The sequence below is a fragment of the Polyodon spathula genome, chromosome 9 (assembly GCF_017654505.1).
Source record: "Polyodon spathula isolate WHYD16114869_AA chromosome 9, ASM1765450v1, whole genome shotgun sequence".
Taxonomy (NCBI): Eukaryota; Metazoa; Chordata; class Actinopteri; order Acipenseriformes; family Polyodontidae; genus Polyodon; species Polyodon spathula.
Window position 1 is genome coordinate 36,968,416 of NC_054542.1, and position 18,473 is coordinate 36,986,888.

The 18,473-nt window shown below is 38.2% G+C and overlaps 1 long non-coding RNA gene across 2 annotated transcripts in view; it reads left to right on the plus strand.

Annotated features, from left to right (window-relative positions):
• Window positions 1–397: 397 nt before the first annotated feature.
• LOC121320774 overlaps window positions 398–18,473 on the plus strand; it is a 44,139-nt gene continuing 26,063 nt past the window's right edge. The window contains exons 1-3 of one of the 2 annotated variants that reach the window (XR_005950878.1): window positions 398–484; window positions 2,186–2,291; window positions 3,682–3,737. This is a non-coding gene — a long non-coding RNA (uncharacterized LOC121320774). Of the gene's footprint in view, window positions 485–2,185; window positions 2,292–3,681; window positions 3,738–17,321; window positions 17,478–18,473 lie in introns of those variants that run through there. The other variant, XR_005950879.1, reaches the window with a different exon arrangement.

Consider the following 18,473-nt stretch of genomic DNA (forward strand, 5'->3'; position numbering starts at 1 on the left):
CAGTATTTATGTTTTTGTATTATTATTGATCTGTTTTTCGTATTTATGTATAGAGCTTAGTCTCTTAAAGACACATGCTAGTTAAACTGTTCTGATGTAGCTATTCCCCAGTAAAACTGTTCTGGGTAACTGCTGCATTTTTCACAAACCTACACCAAAAATAATATTTTCAACTATATCGCTCACAAACCTGATGGACTGAGAAAATATACACACAATTCAAGCTAATTTAAACAGATTTAGACCCAGGTCTGCCTTTTCTCATATGTGAACACACCAAAAAAGAAAAGGCAGCCCAGGGCCGACGTTTCGAGGCAATCCAGAACCAGGGCCTGCCTTTACTAATATATGAAGGCAAAGCGGACCTAGGGCCGGCCTTTCGTATCACATGACCAATGTACGTAGCCCATACTCCCATGAGTGAAAGGTAAATAGAAAGCTGTATGATGTGCTAGACATGACGGCAGTGGATCAGTATTGAATGGTAATTATTTCTACATCATACAACTTTAATTATAAAAATATTAAATTAAAATAAATCTGACGGATTAACGTTCAGATTGTTTCTTTCACGTAATATACGAGCTGCAGTGCATTCATAATTCAGCTTAATTTGTCACAATTACATTTTATATCTGTTATTTAGTAACTAAGCGATAAATATCAGAAACTGCAGAATTGTGGATCTCAATAAAGATCAGTAATGGTGCTGGCGACTTGGCATTTTCAGCCACCATTGTTTATTTTACATGCAATGATATACGTAGCTACAAAAATGTGCGTCTTTACATTAAAATGCCGATCATTTCTTTAATGGTGCTTGCTTTTACACACACACATAAAATACTGTTGTCATCCACAAATCTTAAGATCGTTGATGCACCATGTGAGGGTGAGCCCCGCACTGTAATATTTCAGTGCCTGTTATTGTGATTGTTAATGTTATTCTACTGGCGCTAGAGCAGTGGCTCATATGTATCGTGCATGTTGTTGGGCAAAGTGTATTTGATATGTGACGTCGTATTGCTCTGTATAGATTAGGGCGATTCTCTTAATTAAGTTGTCGTTTACAACTTTTTTATAATAGCCATATGTTCGGTTTTGTTGTAGCCATGTTCGGTAATCTTTCAAGAGAAGGGGTAATGCTAATGTTCAGTCTTTACTGGTAATGGTTAGGGACTAATAATAATAATAATAATAATAATAATAAATAATAATAATAATAATAATAATAATAACGAGTAAACGTTAGAATAGTTTAACAATCCTGTTTGTAAACAAAGACGGTATTCATGCAGGTTAAACAAATACGTATAAACGAGAAGAAGCGTGTTGTATTTAACATAATTTAATGCCGTGTCTTTCCTTATCAGGGAGCAGTAGTACTATTGGTGGTCAGTCGTGAGTTTGTCTTGTGAAAGTCAGTCATTATGTACAACCTGATAGTCATTTGCAAGTATCCCTTACAAAAATAAATATTTATACCTGTCAACACTAGTTGCTGTTTCCCGCTTTCTAAATACCTCTGTGTTCTTGAGAGAATAAAGTGATTGTGGGTGGGGACAGTCACCGTTACACACCATAACAGTAAGTCAGAATAGTATTTTTATTACTTTTTTTTAATATATACCATCAAATTGCTACTGTACTGCATTGAATTTTTATTCTGTATAAGAAACATCTGCTCCAAAACGATTACTGTATATCCCAATAGCTCTTTCATTCTGAGTACAGGCTATCGTTCCATAAAAATAAAAAAATAAAAAGCAGTTTGCAACATTTTAGGCCTGCTTGTCAGTCACATATGTGGACATGTAAAGGGCCTTAAAAACACAAATGTGAACTGGGTCGCAGACTTAAATATGGGGCAGCCCTATGCAGGTCTGGTCGAACAAACCACGCATTTAAATAATAGCACTGATATATTAATGTTCATCGATATGACCAAAGAATAACTAAACTCACGTGTTAGTGTAAATTCTCATGTTATTCAAGAAAAACATGCAGTAAGGTGAGTTCAGAAAAGTATTTGAAAACTAAACTGTCACCACCTAACTGAAACTCTAGAATTCTATGTGAAAAGTGTGCTGAGAGAAGTTTATGAATATGTATCCCATCAAACAATTTGAAGAAGAATGGTAATTGCTGTATTTAACATCTGGCACATTTTTATGATGTTTTGCAGATGAAAAAGATGCATGTTGAAACATGTGAAACAAAATAGGTCATCTTTTAGGGAACAGGAAAACCAGCAGAAAGAACTGAGTTCCTCCTCCTACCACAGAAGCAGGGTAATAGATTCATATCTACCACTACATCTTCAATTTACCGTCATTATTTATCTGTCAACAGATTAATATTGTTCATGAATTTTCTGAAGCCACTTCCCTACGTGTACTGCAGCTGAACCCCTTTGCAGAAATGTCCTCCCATGATGGCCACATTTGTTTTATTTCAAACCAAACATCTGTAAACATACAGCAAACTATTTTTGCAGTCAAATTATCCCCACAAGCATCTAACATTACTTCCTTCCTTCCTTCCTCCCTTACTTCCTTCTGCTAGTGTGGTGCATAACATTAAAAAAATCATGTTAATAAAACTAAATAAAGTAGAATTTAGAAACGTTCATTTAAATAATTCTGAAATGTTCAGTCTGTTTTGAAAAACCTGTACATCATTGTGACGGTCTTCCTTGTGTCACGTGTGTGGGTCGCCGCTGTTCAAGCACACAGAGGGACAAACGTGGCGTTGATGTTGAAACGCCGGCACAGGCGCGCAGGGTTTATTAACACAAACAGAAAACGAAAGTAAAATAAAGGTTGTCATGTGACGTTACCAGCAATGGTAACGCACAGAGGACTAGTACATCAAGCTGTACAAAAAGTGCAAAATAAAACACAACACCACAAACTATAAACCAAAGGTGCCATGAAAACAGCAGGCCTTTCAGCAGCCCCGATCACAGCGATCACATGCTTTTATACTGACGCTCCGCTGAGACACGCCCACCCGCCTGATTGCTTTCAGCTGCTGCTCCACACAGATTAGTAATCGTCCCCAACGGAGCGCCACAGCAGCTAAAAAATTAATTAAATCAATATATTAACAATTAACACAAAAACATACAATAAACTACATATTTCCTCATGTGCTGGGCTTACGCCTTGCCACAATCATATATCAAGGATATTCTTCATCTGTCAAATAGAGGTCTACGTATTTGTTTTGTTTTTTTTACTTTTTGCAGTGATTAACATGTTTGTATCTGAGCTGACCCTGCATGTACAATTAGATTTTTGGAAAACTCGACCTGGCAATGACAAAGTCACCAGTCAGAATACATCCCACCCTGCAGTCAGAGAGCAGTTGGTTAAACGTACTAATTCTTTTATCTAGAAGAAATAGAACAAGTCCACCTGCTCATTTACTCACAGCATTGTTCATTGACATCCGTACCAACATCACTGTCTCAGAAAACAATTTGTTTTACGGTACAGTAGTTATTTTTATTGATCTTACTCTGTCTCATCTGGGCAGGATTTGCATAGTTTTGAGGTAACCCCTAATGTGAAATAAACATTTGAAACTGAGAAAAAACAGGGGATGTTGCAAGTTCTACAGTAGTAAATCCTAACTGATGTTTTTACTTTTGTTTTTTTGTTTGTTTTTATCTCAAAGGAGATGCCCATACAGCAGATGAAAAGAAGGAAACCACTTTTGAAGACTGATGACAGGTATTTGAACTTACGATTACCAATAATAGCAAGTGCAGCAGTCTGTCCTGTTCCTTTTTGCATTTGTTTAGAAACAGTATATTTTTAAATTAATCTAGTGGGACATTTTTGGGAAATGCTTTCAGCATGTAAATGTTTACAACTGTCTCAATTATATAAATTTGTATTTATTTATTTATTGACATCTATATAGGACCTCAAGGTGCTTTACAACATTTTACAATATAATACAAAATTATAAGGTAAAGATAATTCCTATAAAACTGTTAAAAAGGCAGTCTAAAACAATATATAGTCAGTGATAAGATTATGGTAAAAAAGCCATTTTATAAAAATGGGGTTTCAATGGTGTCATAAAAGTAGAAAGATTCCCTGCTTTTTTGACTGAAGATGGTTGAGCATTCCACAATATTGGGGCTTTACAAGAGAAGGCCCTACCTCCCACACCAACTTTATTCACTCGTGAAAACAACCAACAGCCCCACATCCTGCCATCTTAGAGTACGACTTGGATTGCAAGAGGTCAGCAACTCTTGTAAACAACTTGGTGCTAATCTATTTGGTGCTTTATAGGTTAAAAGCAAAATCTTATAATCAATTCTAAAATGTACAGGGAGCCAGTGCAAAGAAGCTAAGACAGGGGTAATATGCACATTTTTTGGGGGGGTTTTAGTTATAATTCTGGCAGCAGTGTTTTGAACTAGCTGTAAAAGAGACACGACACATTTAGGAATACAAGAAAACAGAATATTACAATAATCTATTCTGGATGAAACAAAGGCATGCATTAGCTTTTCAGAGTCAGGTACAGAGAGAATGAGCTGACAGGAAAGGATGGCTGGTAAATCTTGACTCACCAAAAAAGATTTTTTCAAAACCTGGTATATAGACACAGAGTAAATATAATTACTTTTATCATTTATCAAGTTTAAATCAGCTTTTTTTTTTGTTTTTTTTGGTTTTTTTTGGGGGGGGGGGGGGGGGGTTTGGGTTTTTTTGTATTTCAACTAAATCTATTAGATTCATAAAAGTCACCATGCTTTGAAAATAACTCCCTCGGTGAGTATTGATGCCCAAGGCACAGGTAGAAACCTCATCTTTTCATGTACCTTTTTGGCAACCTGTATTGCAGCACCCTTTTCATAAATATTGGAAACCCCCAAGACAGAGAGAGAGAGCGGGAGAGATTTTTATTTTATTTTAAGCACAATATGGGTTGAGTTAAAACCTGCATAATACCTACACATAAGTATATTAGACCAAAATGTTACACTGTGGTCTAATTATAAATGTATTATGTGGGCAAGTTTCCCACTTTGGAAAACTAGGCCCTTAATCTTTACAGCAAAATATTGCATTATGAATGTGTGATTTTGAGACATCAGCCTAGTATGAAGGTGAGTATTAAGTAAATCAATGTTTATTATTCATGCAACTCTTCTAGCCTTCTGAAAAGAAGTCAGCAACAGTCTCTAGAAAAGTTTGTTTGGTAACACTTTACATTTATACAGTTTGCATTCTGGATTTAGCAGTGTATCTTATTTCAATATGGCACAAAAGTTAACTTCAGTTAGTACAAACCAACCAATGTCTTTTGCATTATTAAATCTAGTGACTATATTATGATTGTCTCTAGCCTTTTGTGCTTTTGGAGATATTTTGGTTTTTTGTTTGTATTTTGAAATATGCAGATATCGCAAAGACAAAGCTGTAGATAAAAAGATGCTGTTCCTTCAGATAGTTTTACTTCCGTTGCATTACGGAAGAGTCTGCAAGTATAATGCCAAGCTCATTGCAAAGGCAATTTAAACAGCTTTATATTTAAAAACATACTTAAAATAAACAACATAATTCTCATTGCTAGGAGAAATGCAATTGCATGATCACTAATGGCTCAGGTTAATATCTTTATTTCAGTAGCTCTCAATATACTACCAGGGTGCTCAGTAAGATTTGTCTTAACACACAATTGTATTACTGCTAATGTGACTTGTACTGTACTTTCCATGAACTGAGGAAGATGGTTTTATGACATCTGAAATTGTGAAAAACAGAGAACCGGGCAATTGAATATCTAGGAAGTAATGAAAAAGGAAAATATATGCATTAAAAAGACATTGTATTTTTAAATGAAATATCAAGCTATCCCTTCATAAAAGGCCTTTTCGTTTTTTGTTTTTGTCAAAGTTGATTTTCTTATTGTATCACGGAATCAGATTGAGATCCAGTCGGCCCAGTTCATCTACTCTGCACAGCTTCTCTGAGTAGTTCAATCAGTTGGCGCTGATGATGGAGACAAGGTGCAGTTTCATTCTTCTTCTAAAAGCATGCCAGCACGCAGTTGTTCAGTCACTCAGACCCAATGTGGAATTGCCTTTATAAGGCAATCCGCCTTAATATTGTTGCATCATACTGTATATTAATTTACTGAGTAATTCCAATCATTTTCTGCTTGCACCTGGAGACCATTGCACACAAATAATACAATACACATGAAAGCGATGCTTGGCAAAGACAGGAAGTGCCTGCTATCATAGTTAAGCTAAAAGTAACGCCTTTGGTTTATATATTGGTTGATTTCCAAAGTCATTTACGCCTCCATTTAATTGCAAAATGCACCAGTTAAGCGAGGGCGATACTCTGGGATAGCCCCAATGTAACTTCTGTGGAAACATTCAGAACTGGTGACTAATACACAAAAATATTACAAACATTTTCAATATTTTTTTATTAATGTATTTGTCAAGTTATTATTAATGTTATGTTATTATTAGTCACCATAATTACACTGTTATTAAATATTTAACAGAATGATCTGTTTTTTGGGATGATAAAAGTGTTTACCTAATTACCTATTTTTTTGACATTATTTTATAAAATTGTTTTCTGCGACATTACCATTCATTGCCATGCAAGATTTAATGTATGTTTTAGTATCAACCATGTGTCATTGTAGGTGCAGGAGGCTGTAACATGAATTGCTTAATGCAGATATCAATTTGTGATATCATTAAACACATTATAAAAAAAATGAAACTCTCTGCTTGGTAAAATGCTGTAATTTGCAGCACAAATTTGCTGTATAACTTCTTCCTCTACAGAATACTATGGTGGTGTGACCTAGGTGGCTTGTGATGTAAGACCAGGAAATGATTAATACGCAACAGGCAGTACTGCGGGGTATGAAGCGCTGATCCGTGCATTTATTATAAATAAAAGGAAAAAATAATTCAAACAGAAAACAAAAATATTTTTCAAAAGTGAACGGCACAGTGGCCAAAACAGACAAACAGTCAAAAACAGCAATTGTTTTTGATATATTCTCTTTATTTCATGATTCACGCTTTTCGTTCCACCTCTGAACACACGATCCCCGTTCAGTCAAAGCTGCAGGTTTTTATACATGTGACCGTCTCCAGTTTAGTAATAAGTTAATCAATCTGGAGATGGTCACATTTTGTACGCGTTTAGCGTGGATGGGGAGTTTTAACCCCATGCATGGTGTAAAATAATTAACAATAAAACAACATGTTTTTACAACCAAACCGTACATTTTAAATAATAATCATACAAAATAATACATATACCCTATTGCAGATGGCTTAATAAGTACCAGGAAAAAATAAAGAAATATGAATTTGATCACAGGATAATCTACCTTAGGATAACGACATTTCATAGTGTTACGACAAGATGGCGTAAAAATGGATCTCAGGATCTCAACATTTCACATCGTTATGTCGAGATCACAAGATACATTTTCTCAGTAACTTTACATTACAAACAGAGTTACGATACCTTGATTTTTTTTCCATGGAGTTTCCCACATATATTGATAACCATCCCTAACATCTTCTGTAAGAAATTGTAACTTTAAAAGCCTACAGTAGTAGTGTCAGTAACATCAGCAGTACTATAGTATTTACATTTCAGTGACACACGTACTATATTCAGTTTGACACACATCCAATGACTTGAAGGAAAAACATCTCTGTGGTTAGCTTGCCACCTGTCCCTGTTATGCCTAACGTCACGGTTTTGTTGAAGGTGTCCGAGGAATTCAACGTGCCTTCCCAAGACACTATATGCCAATCTGATAAATTGAGCACAAGTCACATAAATATGGATACAATATTATTGCAATAAGATGCACAGTATTAATTAGTTGTCAATACTGTAGTAGTAATATTATCAATGTTTCCTATCGGATGAATATCAGATTTCTAAAGAGTTTACACTTTAAACAACTTCCCTTCTGTTTGGAGGTCCTGTTTTCTTGTACTGCAGAATCTATCTGATACCAAGAAATTCAGCAAAGCAGTGGTTCAGGCAGAGAACTCACTTTTAAGCTAAAGTCATAAACATAAGCATATTAGGCACCTTCAATACTCAGAATATTCACAAGTCAAATAGCTAATATCTCATTCTTCATTCGATAAACAGCACATCCAGTCATCAGCTAGAAAGGGTTTTATATCTTTCCACAGTCCATTTCTCCTCGGCTTGTGCTGCCCCCCTGCCCATGCTTCCCTACATTCTCTCCAGTTATCAGCAAGCTAAATTATGGGCAGGGGTACCTCAAAGAACGAGGTTAAAAGCCAAAGAATGTAATGAAAATATGTATAATGTATTATTTGTCTTGACTAAACTTTAATAAATATTCTTCTATTTTTCTGTCTGATCATATACCAATACCCAGAAGTATAGAAATAGAAACATATTTTTATAGTGTATTTATTTCTCAACTCTGTATCATAGGCATAAATTGAAATTTGAAGGGCATAAATAAAAATGATAAAACTGTGCTAAATAAACAAACGTTACTATGATTGATAATTTAACAGTAAAGGACAAGTTTAAAAATAGAATACTTAAGTTTATTAAAAAGTTTTCTTACCTTTACTTGTAGATAAAGTCTGCTCTTCTATCTTTCTGGATTGAAAAATGATCAATGACCTGGTTGTATCAGCAAGGGTTCTTTTCCAGAGCCTTCCCAGTTCCCTTTTCAATGGATAGAATTGCCAGGTTTTTAAGTAGTCCTTGTGCCATTGTGTTTCTTGTGTAGCTCTTTAATCTTTTGAGACAAGAGAAGCGACTTTCCACACCGGCAGACTTTGCTCCGATTGTTGCTGTTAAGTGTACAGCTGGTGCATAGCTTTGTCAAGACCACTGCCCTTGAAGTACTGCAGCAAATAAGAAATGTTTTCACTGTCACCTTGCAACTCAGTGTCTGAATAGAAAACTTGCAGCTCACGATTATTGCGATCGTGCTGATGATCCTCGAACTGAAGTTCCAGTGAGTTGGAGCATTTTTTGGCAGTCGAGGACAACCAGTTTCTTCTGACAAAACTACCCTTTTGGTGGATTTGGAAAAAAGCAATGTGAATCCCCCTAGTGTTGCAAAGAAGACCCTGGCCTGTGTAATGTATTTTGCTCTTTGGCTTAACACAAGGTTTAGACAATGTGAGTAGCAGTGTATAAAGACAGCACTTGGAGCCACTTCTCATACTTTGGCTTGTAGCCTAATTCAGAAGCCATCACTGCAGCTCCACCTTATGTTTGTGCAACCAGTTTCTCTTCAAAATCATACTCATTAGCACAACAAAATCATGCCATTGTTGTGCTAATGAATTTGAAAACTGACTGGTTACGTCAAAAAAAAACAGGAAACGCTCTTGTATATTTCCCAATTCTTCCACATACATAAAACTTAAAAAGTCACATACCATAACCCTAACTCAAAACCCTAACTCTAAGCAAAACCCTATCCCTACAGACCCTAATCCTAACCCTACGGACACAAACCCTAACACTAATAACCCTAACTAGCCATATCAGATCAAAGGTCCTGAAAACTATCAATGCTGAACCCTACTTTGTATTTTGGGTTGACCCACTTTGTGCAAACTGACCCCAGATGTTTTGTAAACAAGTTGTATTTTCCATGTGTTTTGCTAATCGCAAATATTTAGACCAGTTCTTTAGCCTTTATTGAAATTCCATACTATATAAAATATGTACAATTAAAAAAATTCCACATACTTAATTCTAAAGATATTAAACTGCTGTTCAGAGTGCTGTTGTATAGAGAACAGAGTATAACTAAGTCAGTTGTGACGTTGATATTTAAAATACTGGTAAGATTGAACAATTTTGTTACAGGGTCTTGGATCCAATCAGATGTAACACTGAAATAATCTTCTGGCACAATGGGGTTTTCAGTATTCACAATCCAATGTAACGATGCATTTGTTGTTGGATGTGCAGGTTAAGTTCACTACATTGCCATAGTTAACAAGGCCCGTGGGTGACAGAGATATATCTGGAACACTGAAGTTAGCTGGAAAGAAAAATCAATCAATTACTACATACATACATACATACATACATATATACACACATGCATACATACATACATACATACTGGAATGTTCCAGTGTGGGAACATGATAATATGTGTACTTGCCTTCAACATGTATTGGGTCTATAGTTTCATACTGGGGTCTAAAATTGGTCTAGTTGCAGTCAAGCTGATTTTTCTAAATTGAAATGTTTAAAATAGGATTGCTCATACTTTTATAATATAACATGCACCCTGTGTATAACATGCATCATTGAACTCCCTTACAGAGTCGGCACCTTTGTATCGCATGCACCTCATCCAAAACACCAACGTATATATAGCAGGGGTGCCCAACCTTTTTCCATGGGTGGGCCACATAGACCTAAGGGCAACCTTGTGTGGGACAAACAAATAAGATATTTTCATAAGATTTTAAAAGAATCATAAATATAGTTTCCAGTTTTCAAAGTCTGCCAACTTAAGTCATCTGTATTTATTTATTTGCGTTTAGCTTGTTATTAGATTGTTTTTGTGCACAAGAATATCTCTTTCAAAATAGAATAAATAAATAAACCAGAGTTAAAATATCACACACTGTACTTGTCAAATAAAACAACCATCAGATTGCCAAAGGAAAAAAAAACAAACAAACAAACATAACTCTCTAATTACGAATAAAAAAATATACACTTCAGGATAAGTGGACTGATTAATTATTTTTCGTGCCTCATCAAAGTAAAACATTATGTCTCATTTGCAAAGAAACCGTTGCAATGTGGAAGGAATATAAAATCAAGCGACACTAAGATAAGAAACACTGGGAAAAGTATGATAACTACAAGGGGCCACAATGAATTGCAAAGGTAACGTCTTTGAAAAAAGAGGCTTACAGCAAATGCTGAGGAGACAAGAAGAAAATGCAGTAGCAGTGAAGACAAGTTACTGCATTGCTCATTTATTTGTGAGTGAGTGCAAATCCTTTTCTGATGGGGAGTTTATAAAAAAAGTGCATGAATGTGGTAATGGAGGAAATGTGTCCTGTAAAAAAGCCTTATGGAATCTCTATAAGTCTGTCTTGACAGACTATCACTTGAAGAATCAGCTCAGTGAAAAAGTCGCACATTTTGAGAATTTTTCATAGCTGTGGATGAAAGCAATCACAGAGGAGCGTGCCGCGCTCCAGACACTTCACAAGAGGACTACAACTGAAGAGTTGTTTCAGAAACTTTCCGATACCATTAAGCGCCTCGGTCTGTCTTGGAGTCAACTTGCCGCAGTGACGGTGGACGGCACTAAGAACATGATAGGGAGCAAGACTGGAGTGATTGGTCGGGTGCGCAATGAGGCTGATTCATGCAATGCTGAAAGACCGATGGAGTTGCACTGCATTATACACCTGCAGACACTGTGTGGCAAACTTTTAAACTTGGAAAACGTAATGTGTGTTGTGGTTGCCACTGTAAACTCAGTCAGGGCACAAGCTTTTCTGAAGGAAATGGATTCAGAATATGGGGACATGCTTTACCACAGTGAGTTGTGTTGGCTTAGCCGCAGAAATGTCCTCAAATGTTTTTTTTTTGTTTTTTTTGCCCTGCGGAATGAAATCAATATTTTCATGAATGAGAAGTCTACAAATGTCCCCGAACTCTCAGACCCGCTATGGTTGTGAGATCTGGCGATTCTCACAGAAATAACAAGTCACTTGAATGACCTCAACTTAAAACTGCAAGGTAAAGAAAGGTTTGTTTCCCAGTTATACCCAGATGTGAAAGGCTTTCAGGCAAAACTCAAGCTCTTACAACAACAGTCAGAGAGGGGCACACTGTCTCATTTTTCATATTGCTAGGAACTCAGTCTGGACGAAAATTTCAGTATTACATTCCCTTGTGCCAATATGATAAAATTACTAGACCTGTCGATTGAGAACTTTGAGGCCAGATTTTCCGACTTCAAGTCACACGCAAACAACATCCGTCTGTTTGAACACCCCTTTGTTGCCGCAGTGGATAATGTCCCTGCTTCTCTTCAAATGGAACTTATTGGTCAGCCATATAACTGAGGTTTAAAGGATATGTTTCACGAGAAGAAGTCGGTCGGGTTTTACTCCCTGCTTCCAACGATCAATTCCAAAATCTATGAAAATTTGCTAGATGAGTGTGCTAAGCTTTTGGCAAACTCTTAACAAACAACTCTCTTAACAAACTTTATCACTCATGAAACTGAATAAGTCTAAGCTGAGGTCGCGTTTCACAGACGACCACCTGCATGATGTACTATGGATGAGCTTTTCCAACTTTGAGCCAAACTTTGAGAAACTGGTAGCTGAGAAACAACCTCAAAGTTCTCACTAAGTGCCGTTGATTTGAGCATGTCCGAAAGCGCAAAAGCGTCCAGTATTTTATTCATGTGTTTCCTTAGTGATTGTTGACATATTATTGATTATAGTTCACCTGCAGAGCAACAGTCACTAACTAAGGACGCCGGCTGCCGTATTAATGGTAGCCATGGTAATAACTGTCATTGCAGAAGTATAAGTTATGCTGTGCCAGCAAGCAGGTCATGGGCCATATGAAATGCTGTGGCGGGCCGTAGGTTGGGCACCCCTGTAGACATTTTAAAACAGCCCTGTTCCTTCTCACGGTTTTGCTACTTGTTTTGCTACTTGAATTTGTGCACCTTCATCTATAACATGCTGAATGTGAATTTGTCCTAACAGCTTCAGTTTCACTTTGGCATTGACATGATCTTTTGCTTTGGAATGTCGTTTTATTGCTCGATCCAAATGTTTTATATGATTATATCCATATTTTGTCCTAGCAGAAATACAGAAAAGTAAACAAGTATTTTCTTCTTCTGTATTTATTTTTATTTGAGTTTGAGGTCTAGCTTTGGATTTTTTACAGACTTTTTCAGTATACAGTATTCTAATCTAAAGTACCAAAGGGAGACTTTTGCAACAGCTCTACCACATTCATGGCCATTTAACACAGCGGCACTGAAGCCACAGAATTCACTATAATTTTTATATACGAAAATTAAATCGTGTTTCCTACCTTTACCCAAAATTAAATGTAATTGACTTGTATTTAATAACTGCTTCAAATGTAAAATTACTTTGTTCTCGGTGGTTTGGTGATGCTGCTTGTTTGATTTTTTTAAAGTTCATTCACTGCGAGTATATGTAAGTACATTTATTTTGTGTCTACTTACATTGTATTCAGAGTTGTAATTGATTTAAATCAGAGGTCGCGTTTACACAGAATTCTGTGTTATATACGCAAGACATTTTTATAAAATGCAAAAAAAAAAACAGCAGATGAAATGCCGATGTAAAAGACCACAGATCCCTTTTTCATCTATACCCAATAATGTTGTTTATATTACCAATTTGTTTTATGCAAGTCAATGTGTACAAATGTGTTCATTTATATTATATTAACTTACAAACTTTTTGATTTAGGAAGCTTTGTAGATGTTCCTTAAAAAAAAAAAAAAAACCTGAGAAAATGACCGATTTAGTCAGACACTTTGGGGTATTCTGTGCTCATTTGCTTAAACTTTTAAGTTTTACTTGCTATTTTAACAAAACGTACCTGCATACTTTTACAGTATTAATTAAGTAAGCATTATTTTTTAACATCTCCATTTTCAGAGCTTTTCCTTTATTTAATAAAGCATTTATTTAAGCTTCCCTCATATTAATTAACATTTTCCAACATGCAGTCCCAGCTGTATTAATAAGGAAGGTATCGTTTTAATGTTTTAATGACATTTTAAATTACTCTTCCTCTGAACTTCTTGTGAACACACCTATAAGTGAAAAATAATGCACAAATACATAACAATATCTACCAGTATATAATAAAATATAATAAATACATGTGTATATTGCCCAAAACGTCATGAAAATAAAAGATTTTTTAATCTTTTTGTGAACATTTTTTAAAACATTTTCTTTCATATGCCTTCAATTTTGTACATTGCAGTTATATATGTTTTTTTTTTTTTTTTTTTTCTGTAATTTAAGTACTGAACTCTTGCTAGCTCCTGCATGGTGCATCCTGGGGCATATAAGCACAGACTCGTTCTGTCCAATGAAATAGCTTGTTTGAGGAATTTTTCTTCCAAATCAGAAGTTCCATAGTCAAATGAATCTTTTGAGGTGACATTACAATGTATCACACCCACTGATATCGTTACACAGGCAAATAACACCATTATGATGACTACACTTATTAGGGGACTAGAGATAAGATTACCAATTGTAATAAGATTCCTCTTTGTAGAATTTGTAACCTTGTCACTGGAATTTGATTTGAAAGCCTTGGTTATCACTCCATTAAAGGTGACAGTATGGCTTGTGCATTATGGATAGGCTTTTAGGGCTCTCCGTTATCCAGTCAGATTACTGCATTGTTAAATTTCTGTGGATAATCTTGAATAATATGCAGGTGGAAATACAGAGTTACAGCATTAAGCTTTAAGTGCTAGTGTGACACTTAGTGGTGGACTTAAGTAATAACACCAGCAATAAATGAATAGATAACCATATGATGGTGGTTATGTCTATTTCCTTTTCTCTCACGTGAGATACATTTTTAATGTTTATTCATTCAATGTGTGAGGTTGGAAGTATAGTAGGGTTTGTGTAAAAAGAGTGAAAAGGAGAGATTGTCTCTTATCCTACTCTCTGCGTGGACAGCGGAACCCCTTAGCAGGCATTGACAACTCTGTGGGACAGGCGGGTAGGGACTCCCCAGCAGGCATTTTACCTCTGCTGAGTTGTGGGGACGAGGGGGGGACTAGCTTTAAGTATGATACAACAACATATTAGCAGGCATTCACCCTCGCTGGTGGGGGGGGAAAGCTTAGTCTTCTTGATACCAAGCAAGCGCGCATTTTCACCCTATGCTGGTGGTGATGGGGGGGCAGAAGAAAGCCGGGAATTAAATTTTTATTTGTTATGGACTTTTAGTTAAGAAAAAGTATCGTACACAAACTTTTCATTACTTTTCTTTATTTTCATCCTTCTTCTTTTCTTCTTTACCTTACTTCGACTTTTGTGTCACCAAGCAATTCGGCGCATGCACCCTCCCACTCATTCTGCTGATGGAAAGGGATGGACCCCCCCCATTCCAGACAGGCATCCCCCCTCTGTAGGTGTATTGATGTTTTGATTTGGTACAAGCTGACCCCGAGAGGCATTCACACATCTGCTGGTGGACAAGGAACCAGAATGTTAGGATTTACACCCCTCTGCTGAAACGTTGGACCAAAGTTGACACCATGGTGAGGAGCAGGCATCACACAGTGTTATGTGGTCTGTGCGGATTCGTGACTAGATTTGATTTTTGGCGTCGGACCTTTTGGCCAGCAGCATGAGGAAGCATCCCTAGTGCTCTGCCTCTGTCCTGCCGTGTGGATCCCCTCCGGAGGTTAAGACCATCATGATTTCGGAGATTATTTTCTTTTTGACGTTTGACGTTGTATTTCGCATCTTTACTCCGGAGGTATGGCCGGGCGCCTTTTGGTTTGCGCGGGAGGCAGACGGCAGCTTAGCTCCCTTTTCACCTGCGGCCTCTCCCCCTGCCGGGTGGAATCCCTTCCCCCTTGGTGGCGGAGGGGGCCCTCCAGAGGTGGCAGAGCGGAGTCCGGCCCAGCTCCTGCCTGCTCTCCCATTGCCGGTGTGGGACCTGCCCCCGGTATTGGTTGGCGGACGGGCAGGAGGCCAGATCCGAGTGCTTGCTCTCCCCCTGCCACTTGTGGAGGTCCGCGGGCGCCGGTACGGTAAGCCCTTGTCTTTGGCCCTTTCAGGTGTGGCGGTCGAGCTTTTGCTAGAATCACGGTGCGGAGAGGGCAGAATAGTCTTGCTGGCAGAGTGCAGCATCCCCTGCCCCCTGATGCTCCTCTCCCCCTGCCCGGGTTGGATGGGAGGTATGTGCTGGGGAGAACGGCGGTTTGGCGTGATTCGGGTGAGGGGTTTTATGCAAGGCTGTGGGTGGATGGTGGCGAGTATGTTTGGCGGACGCACGGCAGAGGCCAGCTCCCTGCACTGCATTCCCACTGCCGGTGCACTTTCGGTGGAGCGCTGGGTGGACTTGTTGGAGGTGGCGGGCGAGGAAGTGAGGCACCAGCTTGTCTGTTTGTCTTGCTCCCACTGACGGTTGTGGATGTGGTTTTGGTTATGGGTGGACATTGGAAGGCAGCAGAGGCATCCCGAGGAGGCGGAGGGGCGGAGTTGGGGCGGGAGGCAGATGGCAGTCCTGCTGCTCTGCGCCTTGCCCTGCCGAGGGGTGGAGGGTGTGGCGGAGGCCGACCCAGCAAGGCAGCTCCTTGATGCTCTGATCCTCCTGAGTCCATGGACGGTAAGGACCAGCGGCTGTTTGTTTTTTCGTGTATTTGTCTATAGCGGGTTTGTATGTAGTTTTAAGGTTGTATTGGCGTTTGTAGCGGCTATGTTTTTGTTTTGTACGTTCTCCTGGTGGTGTGGACGGGGTTGAGGTGCTACAAGCGGGTTGTGTAGCTCGTAGTCTCCACTTGATCCAGGGGACTGGTGCTTGCGTGGCTCTCCTCACTTGCAGGGGGGGGACTGCGGTGTGTTGCGGCTCTCACCACCTTTGCAGGAGACTGGGTTTCCTTTCCTTTGCTGCGGCATGTGGAGACAGCCGGGGGAGCCCTCTGCCTTCCTCTTTCCCGACTTCCCCTTCTCGACACTCCCACCTTCCTCCCGCCTGGAGCACCCAGTTTCCAAGTTCTTTCCTCTCCTTCTCTTGGTTTTTAGGCCGGCAAGGCCGCACCACGGCGTGCACAAACTCCCACTCCACAGGCAAGGCACCAGCCCTGTATCCAGACCACCAGAGAGGAACTCCTCCAGGTTCCTGTGCACACCAACTGGACTGTATGAGATTGTCTTTATACTGTGAACTATAACTTGTAATTAACTGCTGTTAACTCTGATCAAAGAACCAGTAGATCAGAGTGTTTGTAAAAGGCAGTGAGTCCTCTGTCCCATTGTCATGGAACAATTGTGGGAATATGGATAAAAACTTCCTGTTCTCTGGTACACAGCTGAGGTTTAAGAGAAAACAAAAACTCTCTGTTCTTTGGGACATTACATAAAGCGTTATTTAACTAATCACATGCTGGAACATGAGAGGAACCGGGTGTGACCATATAAGGAACTAGACTGTTATAAAACTGTGTGTTCAAGAGCATGGCCACAAGGGGTAGAGCAGATAATCTCTCATGTAGCATTACTCAGTTGGTGTATACCATATAAGGACATAAAAGTGACTGTTGAGTTACATATATAAACAAAGAAGTTTGTACAAAGCATATGAGTTCTTCGGACCGTCTGCATCCACCTGTTCTGCCCGCAAGAGTGTTCCCATCTTCTGGTAAATATAGCCAATTACTATGTATGCTGTTTAAAACTAGTTGACTTATATTTCACCTAGAAATATATGTTGCAATAACTGTTTATTTATTTATGTGTTATCAATAACTAATGGATATTAACATTTAATAAAAATGTTATTTGATTATTAACATGTATCATTGTTCAAGATTTGTCATTGAATATGAATAATTCATATTAAATAACTATTAATTGATAAAAGTGTGGCAGAGCAAGAGCCCTGCCTATAAATAGTGTGGGTGTTTGTTTGTGTTTTGGTGGTGGTTGGCTGGGATGGGTTTAATTCCTGTCCCTGCCAAAAACATGTGGCTGTTCCCAGTAGAATAATTGGTGTTAATTAGGAACAGCCGCATCATTTAAAAAGAGAGCCCAAAGCTCCATTAGGGAGATGACCAGGGAGCTGGGAACAGGGAGGTTTGCTGCCTTATGGAGAGAGACAAACCTTCCTATATTTTTATTTAAAAACTCACTGTGATAGTGCAAAACTTGACTGAGGGATTTTCTGTTTCATTTTGTGTTCACTTGTTTTGTTTAACTTTTTTATTTTGGTTCTGCAAGCTGTGTTTTTTGTTTATAATTTGATCTAAGAAAAATAAACTTGTAGTTCTTCAATCCTGAGTTTCTTTTCTGTTTTCTGACCACCACTGATATAGATACCCGGCCACAATAAGGCTTAGGATATTTGGTAATATTAGTATAATTACTGCAACGTTCCCTACAACATCACCTGGTAGCCTTGGCAATAAATTAAACTGGGGTGGCTTGTGTTTACTAATACTGGTATTTGATAGATGGCACAATATGATTTTTCACATCAAAATACCACATTCCCCCCCCCAACACAAAAGGACTTTGAAAGTGTTAGTTTGGTTATGCAAGGTTTCAAAACCACTTGGGGGGGGGGGGGGAATACAGCAACTTAGAAGACAATGACACAAAAAACAGCTTAAAAGAGACATGTAAAAGCTAAATTATA